This window comes from Theropithecus gelada, chromosome 11 (genome assembly GCF_003255815.1).
Source record: "Theropithecus gelada isolate Dixy chromosome 11, Tgel_1.0, whole genome shotgun sequence".
Classification (NCBI taxonomy): Eukaryota; Metazoa; Chordata; class Mammalia; order Primates; family Cercopithecidae; genus Theropithecus; species Theropithecus gelada.
In genome coordinates this window covers 123,157,987-123,174,375 of record NC_037679.1, presented here as the reverse complement: position 1 = coordinate 123,174,375, position 16,389 = coordinate 123,157,987, and positions in this window count along the sequence as shown.

Here is a 16,389-nt window from a genome sequence, read left to right as displayed (position 1 = left end):
CAATTTGGTAAGGCTGAGGACATGTGGAATTAACCACGCCCTTAACTATACTGGAAAGAGTCAGACCTTATCTGTGCCTAGTACATAATTTAAATAACCAGGTTTTACACTAAAATTAAAAATTACGAAGAATTGCTGTTATAACATGTAATTGAGATGACTGAAAATAGATTTACATGCAATGTGTATAAAGAAAGTAAAATATGTTTTTAGTAAAAGGTAAGAAGACATGGGAATGTAAATTTTTGCCTAGGGTTAAAGGATTGTTTTGAATTAAATAAGATAAAACTGAAGGTTTAAATAAGTGGGGAAAGGTTTGTAAAAATAATCTTATAAAAGCAGCTCTATGTGTAACATATTGACTAACTTCAAAAGGGGATTATTTAGTTTTTCTGTAAATTAAGCATTGAAATAAAAGCATGATGAGGTTTTCTTGAGGCACTGACCTACTCTTTAACAAAAATTTGTAGAGGGTTATAAAAGGTTTACAGGAATTTCATCTCATGGTCAAATTGGTTAAGACTGAATAGAATTATCTATAAGGTTTCATTTTTAAATGGAGTTGATATTAATAGTACACTAATGCAAGAGTAAAATTCAGCTTTCTCCCTTGAACAAGATTTTCACATAATAGTAAAGGATAATGAAAAGGTTTTGCCTGTTTAAAAATTTTTGAGTCATCATTTTGGCTAAATAAATAACCTATAGTAATCTGGAATTCTATTTCATAATATCAAGTGTTTTGAACCTTTAACACATTTAACAGACTTCCTAAAATCAAACTTCAGCTTCAAAAATTGTCTTTCCTAACCTCTAGCTTTTGGATGCTACAGATGGCCCTTGGAGTATTCAAAAGAAAGGTAAACAGGATTATTTTCATATGTTTAGTTACATGGGATTGCCAAAATAATGTTTAATCTTCTTCAGGTTATATTTCAGTGAATAATATTAATATATGTTCCAAAGTTGTATGGGATTTTAAAAATTATAATGTCTGAGTATATGCTATCAATCATAATTAAGATTATTATATCAAGTTATTGTAAACCACAGAAATAACCACATTTCTTTGTCAATTGTGTTTTTGACTCTAACTACCCTGGATATTTTGTCATTCACAGATAATTGTTGTCTTGCCTTAATCCTTTTCAAAAGATGGTTTATAATCAGCTATAGGATTTTGACTGGTGCTGTTAAATGTAGGTTTCTGATAACTCTGGATATTATAATATTAGAACAAAGGAAAAATGTACAGGACTTCTGAAGAGCTGAAATGTTGATGAGTATCAAATAGAACAAGAGTTAACAGAATGGACTGAACTATCAGAAAACTGAAGTAATCTTTTTAACCTTTGTGCTTAAATCCTTGCTGATCCTTGTTTTGTTTCTCAGAATCAAGGAAACTTATTTTGAGCTATTTACAGTCTTTAATAATTGAGTAAAATATGCACCTGTGAATAAAATTTGGAGCATATTTGTTTCTCTCTGCCTGGCTTCTCCAGAATTTGAAAACTATTTGTGAGTATTCTTAGCTTATGACAATATACTTATGTGCATTAGTGCAATAGGAATCAATTTTCTTTTGCAACAGGACACAATTGGAGAAACTGGTTGTTTTATCAAAGCTTTGGCTGGAAGGATATGCTTCCCTTTAAGGAATCAAGTTTGACTTGTAGCGTCAATAAAAGCCCTTGGGAAAATTGGCCTTATACTTTGTTTACACAACCCATGTACAGGGTTCCTAACCTGTGGTGAGTAAAGAATGTCACTTTCTCTTTCTTTTTTTTTTTTTTTTTTTTTTTTGAGATGGAGTCTTGCTCTGTTGCCCAGGCTGGAGTGCGGTGGGGTGATCTTGGCTCACTGCAAACTCCACCTGCCGGGTTCATGCCATTCTTCTGCCTCAGCCTCCTGAGTAGCTGGGACTACAGGCGCCCACCACTGTGCCCGGCTAATTTTTTGTATTTTGAGTAGAGACAAAGTTTCTCCATGTTAGCCAGGATGGTCTTGGTGTCCTGACCTCATGATCTGCCTGCCGTGGCCTTCCAAAGTGCTGAAATTACAGGTGTGAGCCATTGTGCCCAGCCAAGAATGTTACTTTCTACCAAGCCCAGGAGCCCCATGTTTTTGCCACCTTAAGAAGAGAGGAATTTACCTAACTCATAGGTATTTGAGCGTACAAACTCTTTGCTAAGCTCAGCTTTAAAAGATCTTATCTGAAATTTCCTGTGAAACAGAGTTTCATCAAAGCCAATTTAAAAGCCTATGTGAAAAATAATTATTCTTGTTACACTTTATGCAAATAATCAGGTCAAGCATAAGACTAAAGTTTATTTTGCAAACAACTCAGTCCTATCATGATTTGTTTTAGACAAAAATGAGGACTGGAGAGAGAAAACTGACATTTCAAAACTTATCATACACTTGTCATTAAATTCTAATCTCTTTTTTTTTTTAAGTTTCTGCCTACATTTTAGACTAACTCTGCTTATTCCTGTGAACCAACCAGTAATCTCTGGCTGCAACTCAGAAAAAACAAGAGAGATGGGTAATGTAAAAATCTGGATCAGTATTCTAGTTCCCGGCAATTACCCTGCAAGTCCTGCCAGGTGGTATGAGTAAATACGGTGCCCATAACCAGAAGGTTTCTTTGTTGGGAAAATAAGATCAAGGGAGCTAACCAAAGCCACGCCCCACATACCGAAATCTTAGCAGGCATAACTATAGTCACTACTTATAGGGTTGTGTTGACAGCCTAGAGATTTTTGAGCTGCTCTTACCCACCTTTGTTTCATTTTCATACATGTCTTCTAATAACCTAAATTGATTCTTCTTTCTTAGAGGCCATTAAACTTCAAATGGTGATGCAAATGGAACCACGCACAGATGTGCCATTCTTCCGGAGGCCCTTAAACAGACCTCAGGAGGAGTCCTAACTGCCGCTTTTCAAAAGCAACGCCCCCTGTCTGCAGGAAGCAGTTAAGAGCAGTCATCATCCACTTACCCCAACAGCAACCTGCGTTTCCACTCCTGACCGGGGGAATGAAAGGAGTTAGCTAGCTTGCTTTAGGCAGACAGTAAGGGAAGGGTCCCCAGATAACCTCCAACCCATGTTTTGTGCAGATAAGGGAACTTGCATAGGGGGCTTGCCTAAACATGCCCACATGCACACTGGGGGAATAGGGTGGAGCCAACAGGAATTTGTGTCTTATACAAATAAGTAATCCAATTCCATCAACTCGCATATAAAAGCCCTTACATTCAACTGTGAAGGAGGCAACTGGGAACCTGTTTTCAAGATCCCTCTTTTTGCTGAGAGCTTTCCTTTCACTTAATAAATTGTACTCCGCTCACTCTTCAAGTGTCCACATGCCTAATTTTTCCTGGTCATGAGAAAAGAGCCCAGACCTACCTGAGCTAAGGAGAAAAAATCCTGCACCAGTTTGTTATAGCAGTCCTACAGCAAATTTGTCGTGGATGGAATTTCATGTATTTACTTTTTTTTTTCCTAGAAGAGTGATGTATGGTTTCATACCATTTCAAGTAGGTATTTTGATAGCATTCTCTTAACATTCTTAGCCACTTTTGAAGGGATGAGCAAAGGACATGCTAAAGATTTTATCATCTTCAAAACCAAACTCTCCAACAGGCCCAAATGCAGCTAAAACTGCAACAAGTGCTGATCTTTTTCAATGAGATCTATTGTTCTGGACCCTCACACAAGGTGTGCATGCAACTCCCATGAATATGATTTCAGTTTCACATTGGTTTGATTAAAGTCCAAAGGTTGGTTATCTCAAAAACAATGTTGCTGGCTGAGTGTGGTGGCTCACGCCTGCAATCCCAGTACTTTGGGAGGCTGGGGCAGGCTGATTGTCTGAGTTCAGGAGTTTGAACTCAGCCTGGGCAACACAGTGAAACCCTGTCTCTACTAAAATACAAAACATTAGCTGGGCGTGGCAGCCTGCGCATGTAATCCCAGCTACTCAGGAGGCTGAGCCAGGAGAATAGCTTGAACCCAAGAGACAGAGGTTGCAGTGAGCCGAGATCACACCACTGCACTCCATCCTGGGCGACAGAATTAGACTCTGTCTCAAAACAAACAGGCAGGGTGCAGTGGCTCATGCCTATAATCCCAGCACTTTGGGAGGCCGAGTCAGGTGGATCAGGAGGTCAGGAGATCGAGACCTTCCTGGCTAACATGGTGAAACCCCGTTTCTACAAAAAATACACAAAATCAGCCTGGCATGGTGGCACGTGCCTGTAGTACCAGCTACTCGGGAGGCTCAGGCAGGAGAATCACTTGAACCCGGGAAGAGGAGGTTGCAATGAGCTGAGATCCCACCACTGCACCCTAGCCTGGACGACAAAGTGAGACTCCATCTAAAAACAAAAAACAAAAAACAAAAAAGCACAACACAATGTTGCTTGTGGTCAATGTTGAGAAGTAGACTATGATAATTACTGTCTTTTACTTTCAGTGTTCTCTCTCCCTCATTATGGCTCATTCAACCCCATTAAACAAATGTTTCTTTGTAAATCTGCCTGGAGGTTCTCATTTAAGATGCAAAATGCCTACAAAACATGCCATACCTCAAATAATATGTCAGATCATTCTAATGACACCCTAAAAGAAACTGTGAATCTAGTGATACAAAGGAATGCTATCCTTCCCCAGTGTTATTTTATTTTATTTTTTTTTAAGATGGAGTCTTGCTCTGTTGCTCAGGCTGGAATGCAGTGGTGCGATCTCAGCACACTGTAACCCCCACCTCCCAGGTTCAAGTGATTCTCTTGCCTCAGTCTCCCAAGTAGCTGGGATTACAGGAGCCCACCATCAAGTCAGGCTAATTTTTGCATTTTTAGCACAGATGGGGTTTCACCGTGTTGGCCAGGTTGGTCTCGAACTCCTGACCTTGTGATCCTCCCACCTCGGCCTCCCAAAGTGCTGGGATTAGAGGTGTGCACCACTGCACCGCACCCCCAGTGCTATTTTTTTTTTTTAAATAAGTACTGGTTCTGTTAATTGAAGCAGAACTTTGAATTTGATCTAGAGTAGAATTCTAAAAATATGCTATCCTAAACTAGAAAGCTCATGCTTTGGACCTACTATTTTTCTTTATAGTGCTGGAGATTATATGTTATATATCTCGTGTAAGGTCATAACATTAGTCTTCTATTGTTCTCTAATCACCTACCACAAACCTAGTGTTTTATAACAATTTCCTTTAATTATCTCAAAGTTCTGTTGGTCAGCTGTCTGGACATGGCACAACTGGTTTCTTTGCTTACAAAGTGGAAATCACAATGTCAGTCCAAGGTTGTGTGATCTCTTTTGTGACTCAGGCTCTTTTTCCAGGCTCTTCATTGGTTGTTGGCAGCATTTAGTTCCTTGCAACTTTAAGGCTGATGTCCTCATTTCCTTGCTGGCTGTTGGCCAGAAGTTTCTTCCAGCTCTCAGAGACCATCCTCAGATGCTAACCATGGCTATCTCATGATGTGGTTGTTGCTTCTTTAAAGCCAGCAGAAGAAATTCTCACTTTTTCTCTTTAAATCTCTGACCTTCCCTGTTTAAGAGCTGACACCCAATTAAATGAGGCCTACCTAGGATGATCTTCCTTTTAATTAACTCAAAATTAGCTGATTTGGAGCCTTTACTGTCATCATATAACATATGATCACAGTAGTGCAATCCATCATATTCACAGTGTCACCCCCCTTCAAGAAGGGATTAGACAGGACATACAAATTAGAGTGCGGAAATCTTAGAATTCTGCCTGCCATAGTCACTTAGTTAGATGGGGGGATAGTAGCATTAGGAGTACAGCAGAGTCTTACTTTGTGCTTTATTGAGGAGTTTTTTGCATAAGGAAAATTATTTTTCATTGGCCATTTTGTGAAGCAGGTAGTTATGGATTTTTACAGATTTTTTTCTTGTCTTTCTTTTCCCCTATAGAGATATACAAATCTTTGAAAGTTACACACTTTGTTTTCTGACAATTATAAAAGCATAACAGGTAAAGACTAAACCCAGGTTTCCTGATTCCGTGTGTGGTGCACCCTTAAGTTGGAGGTTTTTTAAACCTTGGGTCATAAACATCAAAGGTCTTTTGTGAATGCTCTTGAGAACATCAGGAGAATCCATACTGAGAATACAACATGGTTACCACTGAATTAACTAAAGGCATATTCTCTCTATTGCCTATTATGCAGACCTTAAAATGAATGAATTATAACTTTGTCAGTTGGATTGCACTAATTTCCATGAGGTTTAGCTTGTGAAGAAAGTAATAATATGAAAGACATTTATAATATGACCTTGTTGCCTTTAAAGCATTGTCAAAAAACTTTCAATATGTTTATGTATACATAGAAATATAGGTCTATCCCAGCATTTTGGGAGGCCAAGACAGGAGGATCACGAGGTCAGGAGATCAAGACCATCCTGGCTAACACGGTGAAACCCTGTCTCTACTGAAAATACAAAAATATTAGCTGGGCGTGGTGGCGGGCGCCTGTAATCCCAGCCACTCAGGAGGCTGAGGCAGGAGAATGGTGTGAACCCAGGAGGCGGAGCTTGCAGTGAGTTGAGATCGCGCCACTGCACTCCAGCCTGGGCAACAGAGCGACACACCGTCTCAAAAACAAACAAACAAACAAAACAAAAGAAATATAGGTCTATAAAAACATAGAGAAAAACAGAAGGATACATACTCAATTATTAACATTATTTTGGTTGGTGGAAAAGAGGCACTAATGCATGGGGATGGAGGAGTGAGAGAGGACTAGCAGGCAAGGAAGAACAAAGAGAGAAAAAGACTGAAACATAAATCGAGGTATCATATAGTCGTGTTTATGCACATATGCAAAATTATATTAAAAATTTTAATTAAAAAGTATGTTGGGAGGCACCACTTCATCCTAACCAGTATATAGCTGAACAAACTGAAACATCAATCACTTTTCTTAGATATGTCAGAGAAGTGAGGTCAGAGGGCAAATTGCTGCCCCTAAAATTGGAGAGACAAATGGGCAGATACACAGAATCACAACTTACCAGAGCAGAAACCTGTGTGGGAACCACTGTCAGGGTAGGAAAACCTAAACCATAACTGTTGAATTGCTGGAGGCTTGATATTGGCAAGTGTAAGAGCTAAAAGTTCCAGGGAGAAGACACCCCCACAAACACAATTTTGTGAGTTTTACCTTAAGGACTGCTTTCATATCCTCTTAGTAAATATTAAGGAAAAAATCCTCTCTTACTTAAAGCGCTGAAAGAAAAAACACACCAACTTCAAATCCTGTGCCCTGTGATATAATCCTTCTAAAAAGGAAGGAAAAATAGACTTTCTCAGACAAACAAAAAAATGAGGGATTTGTTGCCAGTAGAACTGCCTTGAAGGGAATGTTAAACGAAGTTCTTCAGAGAGAAGGAAAATGATATGGATCAGAAACTCACATCTACATGAAGAAAGGAAGAGCATAGGTGAATGAATAAGTGAAAATAAAACAAAACCTTTCATTTTCCTATTCTTAATTGATCTAACAGATAACAATGTGTTTAAAATAATAGCAATCATGTATTCAATTTATATGCCTATATATGCTTGTGTGTGCTTCTGTATACACGAAACAAATGACAGCAATGATATAAGGGATGGAAGAGAGGAATGGAGAATATTTTGTTACTATAAGGTACTTACACTACCTGTGAAATAGTGTAGTGATTTGAAAGTGGATTTGGATTAGTTGTAAGCATATGTTGTAAACTCTAGGGCAATCACCAAAAAAAGTAAAAAGGGGATATAAAGATAGGAAAAATCCTAGTGCTTTTTCTGTGTTCACACAATGAGCACAATCCTTCTAATACCAGATGTGAGCGGGATATTCCCCATACACCAAGGAACTCTCCAGCAGACACCAACTGGGTGTCCTATAATTCAATTCAATTCTGACACGATCTCCCTGGAGTTAGAGTCATAGCCCATAAAGTTTCTGTGCCACATACTGCCCCCACTCCCACATTAGACAGCAGATGCTAATAGTAGGTTGTCACCTATACTGCTCACCGACTGGCTATAAATTGGGAGTTCCCAGGAACTCTCCTCTGGTTCAATTAATTTGTTAGGGAAGCTCATAGAACTAGAGGAAACACTTTCACTTTGTTTATATTTGCTGGTTTTACTAATAGAGGATTTAATCAAAGATACAGATGAACAGCCAGATGAAGGGATGCATAGCGAGAGATCTGGAAGGGTCCCAATGCAGGAGGGAGCTCCTGTCTCCATGCAGTTGGGATGCATCACCCTCCAGCTCACAGATGTGTTTGGCAACCCAGAAGCTCTCTGAACCTCATAGTTCACGGATTTTTATAGGAGTTTCATCACATAGGCACGATTGATTTTTAATTCCATGTCTGGCCTCTCTCTCCTCACTGGGGTATGGAGAATGAAGCTGAAAGCTCCAAGCTAATCACGGTTTGGTCTTCCTAGTGACCAGCACCCATCCAGGAGCCCATCAAGAATTACCTCATTAAAACAAAAGATGCTCCTGTCACCCAAGAACTTCAAAAGGATTTAGGAGCTCCGTGTCCTATGCTTCAATTACTCAGGATATTATAGAGGTTTTAGGAGCTTTATGTCAGGAACCAAGGTCAAATACCAAATATTAGAACAAAAAATTCTCCTAGCACCCCACGTACATATTAGAAACTGCATCTCAGGAACTTGGCAGAGACCAAACGTTAGAAAAAAGAAATTATCCTAGCATCTCTATTGCTCAGGAAATTATAAGGATTTTTGGAGCTCTGTGCCAGGGACTGTAAACAGACCAATATATACATTTATTATTTCGCAGGAGGCATAATTGACATACTAATAAGGGAGAGAAAATAGAATCATATAAAATGCTCGATTAAAACCAAAAAAGGCGGAAAAAATGTAGAAGACAAAAATAGGAATAAAGAACAAGGGTAACAAGTACAAAACAGTAACGAATATGATATATCAATATGCAGCTATATTAATAATCTTAAACATCAGTGGTCTAAATGTATCAATTAAAAGAGATTGCCAGGGCATATCAAACAAAAACCCAAATATATGTTGTCTATAAGAAATCCATTTTAAATATAAAAACACATATAAGTCAAAGGGATGCAGAAATATATACCATGCAAACACTAATCAAAAGAAAAGGTGTTAGTTTTATTAATTTCAGATAAAGCAGACTTCAGATCAAGGAAAGTTAATCAGGAATAGAGAGGGATATTAGATGATAATAATAATGTCACTACTACAAAAAGACATGACAATTCTTAACATGCTTGTGCCTAACAACATAGCGTAAAAACACATTAGGCAAAAACTGATAGAACTGCAAGGAGAAATGGAGGACTCTCTGACCATAGTAGAATTAAACTAGAAATGAATGATAGAAAGATAGCTGGAAAATGCCTGCCAAGATACTCAGATGTTAAACAACACACTTCTAAATAACACATGGCTCAAAGACGAAACCTGAAGAGAAATTTAAAATTATTTTGAACTAAATGAATAAAAATACAACTGGGCAAAATTTGTGGCATGCAGCAAAATCAGTGCTTATAGGCAAATTTATGGCATTGAATGCATATTTTAGAAAAGAAGAAAGATCTAAAATCCCGAATACAAGCTTCTAGATTAGGAAACCAGAAAAAGAAAAGAAAATTAAATTCAAAATAAGCAGAAGAAAAAAAGAATAAAAATTAGAGCAGAAATTAATAAAATTAAAACAGGAAATTAATAGACAAAATGAACAAAACCAAAAGTTGTCTTTTGAAAACTGATATACTGCTAACCAGGCTAAGAAAAGAAGAATGCAGTTACAAATTATTTATATTGAAAAAGAAAAAGGTGTTATAATTACAAATCTTGTGGACATTAAAAGGATAATAAAGGAATATTATAAACAACTCTATGCCCCTAAATTTCATAATCTTGGATCAATTCCTTGAAAGACAAAATTTGCCAAAATTCAAATACAAAATACAATCTGATAAGTCCCATCTATTAATGAAAATGAATTGATAATTAATAACCTTCCCAAACAAGAAGAACCAGGTCCAAATTGGTTCACCAGGGAATTCTACCAAACAGTTAATGAAGAAATTATATCCATTCTCAAAAGGCTCTTTCAGATGACAGAAGCAACAAGAATACTTCCTAACTTATTCTATGAGGCCAGCATTACCCTAATGCCAAAACCAGACAAAGGCATTACAAGAAAAGAGAACTACAGACCAATACTTCTCATGAACATGGATGCACAAGTTGTCAACAAGATATTAGCAAGTCAAATTCCACAATATATAAAAATAATTGTACATCGTGCCCAAGTAGGATTTACTCCAGGTACACAAGGCTGATTCATCATTTGAAAATCAATTAATGCAATTCATCATATCAAAAGGCTAAAGAAGAAAAATCACATGATTATATCAATAGATGCAGAAAAAGCATGTGATGAAACCCAACACCTGTTTATGATAAAAATTCCCATAAAACTAAGAATAAAAGAGATCTTCCTCAAATTGATAAAGAATAGCTATCGCCGGGCGCGGTGGCTCAAGCCTGTAATCCCAGCACTTTGGGAGGCCGAGGCGGGCGGATCACGAGGTCAGGAGATCGAGACCATCCTGGCTAACATGGTGAAACCCCGTCTCTACTAAAAATACAAAAAACTAGCCGGGCGTGATGGCGGGCGCCTGTAGTCCCAGCTACTCGGAGGCTGAGGCAGGAGAATGGCCTGAACCTGGGAGGCGGAGCTTGCAGTGAGCCGAGATGGCGCCACTGCACTCCAGCCTGGGTGACACAGCGCGAGACTCCGTCTCAAAAAAAAAAAAAAAAAAAAAAATAGCTATCAAAAATCCTACTGCTAACATCATACTTAATGATGAGATACTTAGTACATTCCCTCTAAGATCAGGAACAAGGCAAAGATGTCTCGTCTCACCATTTCTTTTGAACATCATACTGGAAATCCTATCTAATACAATAAAATAAGAAAATAAAAGGTACACAGATAGGGAAGGAAGAAACAAAACTGTTCAATCAGATGGCATGATTGTGTAAAAAATTCAAAAGAATCTATTAAAAGATCTTCTGGAACTAATAAGCAATTATAACAAGGTTGCAGCATACATAGTTAATAGCCAAAAGTCTGTCACTTTTCTATATACCACCAATGAACAAGTGGAATTTAAAAACACAGTGACATTTACAATAGCAATTCTCCCCCTCACCAAAAAATAAATACTTAGGTAAATGTCTAACAAATTATATGCAAGATCTATATGAGGAAAATTACAAAACTCTATAAAAGAAATCAAAGAAGAACTAAATCAACAGAGATAGTCTATGTTCATGGATAGGAAACAATTTGTCAAGAAGTCATTTTTTTCCAATTCGATGTATAGATTCAATGCAATCCAAATAAAAATTCCAGAAAGTTACCTTGTGGATATTGACACACTGAAGTTTATATGAAAAGGCAAATGACTCAGAATAGCCAACTCAATTCTAAAGAAAAACAAAATTGGAAGGGTGAGACTACTCAACTTCAAGACTTACTATAAAGCTACAGTAATCAAGATGGTGTGGTACTGACGAAAGAAAAGACAACTAGATCAATGGAACAGAATAGAAAGCCCAGAAATAGACCATTATAAATATATCAAACTAATCTTTGACAAAGCAGCAAAGGCAGTATGATAAAGCAGAGGCAATTTTTTCAACAAATGGTGCTGGAACAGCTGGACATACACATGCAAAAACAAAAGAAAACAAAAAACAAATCTAGACACACTCTCTACACTTTCACAAAAATTAACTCAAAATGAATTACAGACCTACTTGTAAAGTGCAAGACTATAAATCTCCCAAAAGATAATGTAGGAGAAAACCTAGATGATCTTGAGTATGGTGATAACTTTTTAGGTACCACACTGAAAATGTGATTGCTGAAAGAAATAATGATAAGCTGGACTTTATTAAAATTAAAAATTTCTGCTTTGCCAAAGTTAACGTCAAGAGAGTGAGAAAACAAGTTTTAGGCCAAGAGAAAATATTTAGAAAAGACACATCTGATAAAGGACTGTTATCCAAAATATAAAAAGAATTCTTAGAACTTAACACTAAGAAAATGTACAACCCAATTAAAACATGGTCCAAAGACCTGAACAGACACTTTATCAAAGAATATATACAAATATCAAGTAAGCATATGAAAACGTGTTTGACAGGATATGCTATTAAAGAATTTCAAATTAAAATGACAATCAAAAAATTACTATGCACCTATTCGAATGGTCTAAATCCAAAATCAGAAATCCTGACAACACTAAATGCTGGTGAAGATGTGTAGCAACAGGTAATCTTATTCACTGTAGATGGGAATGCAAAATGATACAGCCACTGTGGAAGACTGTTTGGCATTTTCTTATAAGACTAAACCCACTCTTACTGTATGACCTAGCAATCACATTCTGTGCTATTTCCCTAAACAAATTTAAAACTTACGTTTACTCAAAAACCTGCAGCCTATTCATAATTGCCCAAACTTGGAAGAAATCAACATGTCCTTCAGTAGGTGAGTATACAAATAAGCTGTGGTACTCAAACTACATCAGACAGTAGAACACTGTTACACAGTAGAACAGTCGAACAGCTGATAAGAAGAAATGAGCTATGAGAAGATATGAAGGAAACTTAAATGCATATTACTAAGTAAAATAAGCCAATCAGAAAAGATTATGAACTGTATGATTCCAGCTATATGACATTCTGGGAAAGGTAAAAAAGTTGGAGATAGTAAAAAGATTAGTGGTTGCCAGGATTTGGGCGGCAGGGGGTTTTGGGGGGCAATGAATAGACAGAGCAAAGAGGATTTTTAGGGCTGTAAAATACTACCATGGTGGCTACATGCCATTATACATTCATCAAAACCCACAGAAGTTACAACACCAACAGTGAGCTCTGATGCAAACTATGGACTTTGAGTAATAACAATGAATCAACGTAGGTTCCCTGATTATAAGACATGTACCACTTTGGTACAGGATGTTGATAGCCGGAAAGTTTGTGGGTGGGAACAGTGAGTATACGAGAACTCTCTGTACTTTCTGCTCAATTTATCTGGTGCGTTATGGTGATAAATAAACAGAGTGCATTGGGGACAGTGAGTACACATGAACTCTGTACTTTCTGCTCAATTTGCTATGAACCTAAAATTACTCTAAAAAAGAAGCTTATTAATTAAAAAAATAGAATGCTGTTGGAGAGGTATCAGATATGAAGAAGATGTAAATGAAATCAAAGATGGTTAAAAAATGCATGAGTTCTAGAAATGAACATCAAGAAAACAGACTATAGAATTCTCTAGAAAGAAGATTGGTGGCTCTTATTTCATTCTACCCAGATAAAAAAATTCTTTTTGTTTCTAGGAGAAGGATCTTGTTATAGTAACTAGAATTAGGTTATGGAGCCACAGGGGAAATCTCCCTTGTATGTCACTGGATAAAAGAGTATGAGAGTGCCTATACTCCAAAGAACAAATAAATATGTACATATTTTGCATCTCTGTGAAGCCTTAAATCAGCAGTGTTCCCTGTGTCCACATTGTAAACAAGAATATCATCTACCAGTAGAGAAAGTTTCTCCACGTGTTGGAATCACAACCCAGTACATTTTGACTGTATTCCGATGGTTTGTCTATATCTGCTAGCAAGGCTTATGCCTAGTCTAGATGTTTTAACAGCCACAACACAAGCTAACAAACTACTATATAAAATATGTTCCACCCTTCTACCTTGACAAATATATATTTAAATGACAAAATTAAAATATATGTGTAAAGCCATGATGTTTATATGGCTAAAGTTGCCAAGGTTTCAAGATGACTGAATTTAATTATTACTGTGTGTATGTGAATGTTAATTTGATGGGCTGGCAGTGTTTGGGTGAATAACAAAATAAAGAGATACATAATTCACAAATTATTTCTTATTTATTCTAAGATGGATTTTTCTTGCCTACATTTCAACAAATCACTAATTTTATTATTAAAGCCAAGATAACATCATTATTTGTATTCTATTTAAAGTAAATGGCATAAAGGATTAAAGAATAAAGTGATATTTAAGAAGGGATAAAGTTTGAAATTATTTTCCCAAAAATGTGGACTAAATTCAATACAAAATTTGGAAAAATACAGATTTTTAATGTTTTAAATAATAAATGTAAGCTACATATTTGAATCAAAGGCCAAACTGCAAATTAAATTATTGAATATTAAAGTTTTAAATAAAACTTATTTATGTATGTATTTATTTTTAAAGACAGTGTTTTATTCTGTTGCCCAGGCTGGAGTACAGTGGTGTGATCCCAGCTCACTGGAGCCTTGAAATCCTGGGCTCAAGGGGCCCTCCAACATCAGCCTCCCCAGTAGCTGAGACTGCAGGTGCGCACCACCATTCTGGGGTGAATTATTTTATAAAAAATTTTTTGTAGAGACAAGGTCTTGCTATGTTTCCCAGGCTGGTCTCGAACTACTGGCCTCAAGAGATCCTCCTGCCTTGACCTCCCAAAGTGTTGGGATTACATACATGAGTCTCTGTGCTAGGCCAAAATTATTTAAATAAAGCTAATTATATTTTATTGTTTTGAAATATCTAATAAATCTCATTAAAAAGTTTTATACAAATAAAAGTATTCTCAATTCTAGTGTTGAACTTTCTCCAGTTGCCAAGGCAAGAAAAAAAAAATCAAACCAGTAATATGCTTCGGTGTTACATTGAGATGTACATATATACAAATTGAAGAGTAATGTGAATTTCATAATGTGAGCAATTTTTCTGAGCCATGAAAAGCAACTGTTGCAAATACTATACTAATATGGAACCAGAAATTAGAGCACAAAGGGAAAGAAGACATTTACCTTTCAGCACTTCAATGAAAAGACACTTCAGGCATAGTTTACTGCATTCATGGCCTGTGAGAGACAAGATTTGATAATTATTTTATCTTTTTTGTTATCTAAGTGCTTCTGTGACTTAAATCCTCCTCACATTTCAAAGCAGTGTCCCTCTCTGATGCTAGAAATGGCACAACCCACAATCTTCATGTCATTCAGATGTAGTCATATTGTGTTTTGAAGATGAATGGTAGGAGATATGTGGACAGTATTTTCTGGGACCTGAGTGGTATTTACCATGAGAGTGGATGTTTGGGATTATGCATCAGTAATGTGCCAGCAATGAATGCTGGATTCTCAGTGACCTTGCATTCTTTAATAATTGTTTTGTGTGTGTGCATTTGTGATATGTAGAACCCTTTCGAAGGCAAATCTTAAGGAAGAAAACCCTTACTTGGGTTCAAGATCATTCTTAGATTGTATAAGCAAAAGACCAATGGAGAGAAGTGCTAGGCATCAATACAAGATTTTCAACCACTACCTTGGGAACCTGAGAATTCGTGGAAGAGGCGGAGGACCAGGTAAGGAAGTGGGATGCTCAGCAGGTGTCTGACCTGGCTCAAGGAGGAGCATGAGTCCAATAGAACTTAGCCATAAGTATTGGGCCCAGATCATTACACAATGACGGAGAGGCACAACAGAATGGACATAAGAATTTTTTTTCTTTTAGAGGCAGGGTCTTGTTCTGTTGCCCAGGCTGCAATGCAGTGGCATGGTCATAGCTTACTGCATCACTGAACTTATGTGCTTGTCATCCTTCTACATCAGCCTGCCAAGTAGCTGGGACTAGTGGCATGTACCACCACACCCATCTAAGTTCTATTAATTTTGTGCAGATGGGGTATCACTATGTTGTCCAGGCTGGTCTCGAGCTCCTGGCCTCAAGGGATCCTCCTGTCTTTGTCTCCCAATGCACAGGGATTACAGGTGTGAGCCACTGCAGCCACTGCACCCGGCCAAGAATGGGTATAATATTAACGCAGGTTTTACTCTTCTTTTTGCTGTGGTCACAAGTAATGTGGCTTCCCCCCATGACCCATGATGGTGCAATGTGTCAGACTGGTGCAAAAGTAATTGCGGTTTTTGCCATTTACATTTAATTTACATTGAATGGCAAAAGCCACAATTACTTTTGCACCACGCCCGATAGGTTTTGGTGAAAGAAGACCATTGGGTCATTCTTGTTAATGAATGATGGCTTGGATGACTGTAGTCATTCCACAGCACAAATTCTACTTAACAAATGACCCACTACACAATCTCATTCCCTGGGAATGGGGTACAGCCGGGATTCAGAAATCTCTCTCCTAATCACCTTTCATAATTATTTGGAATTTGAAAATAGGCGTTAAGGAGAAAGGGTGAAAGGGCTGGTTTCCCAAC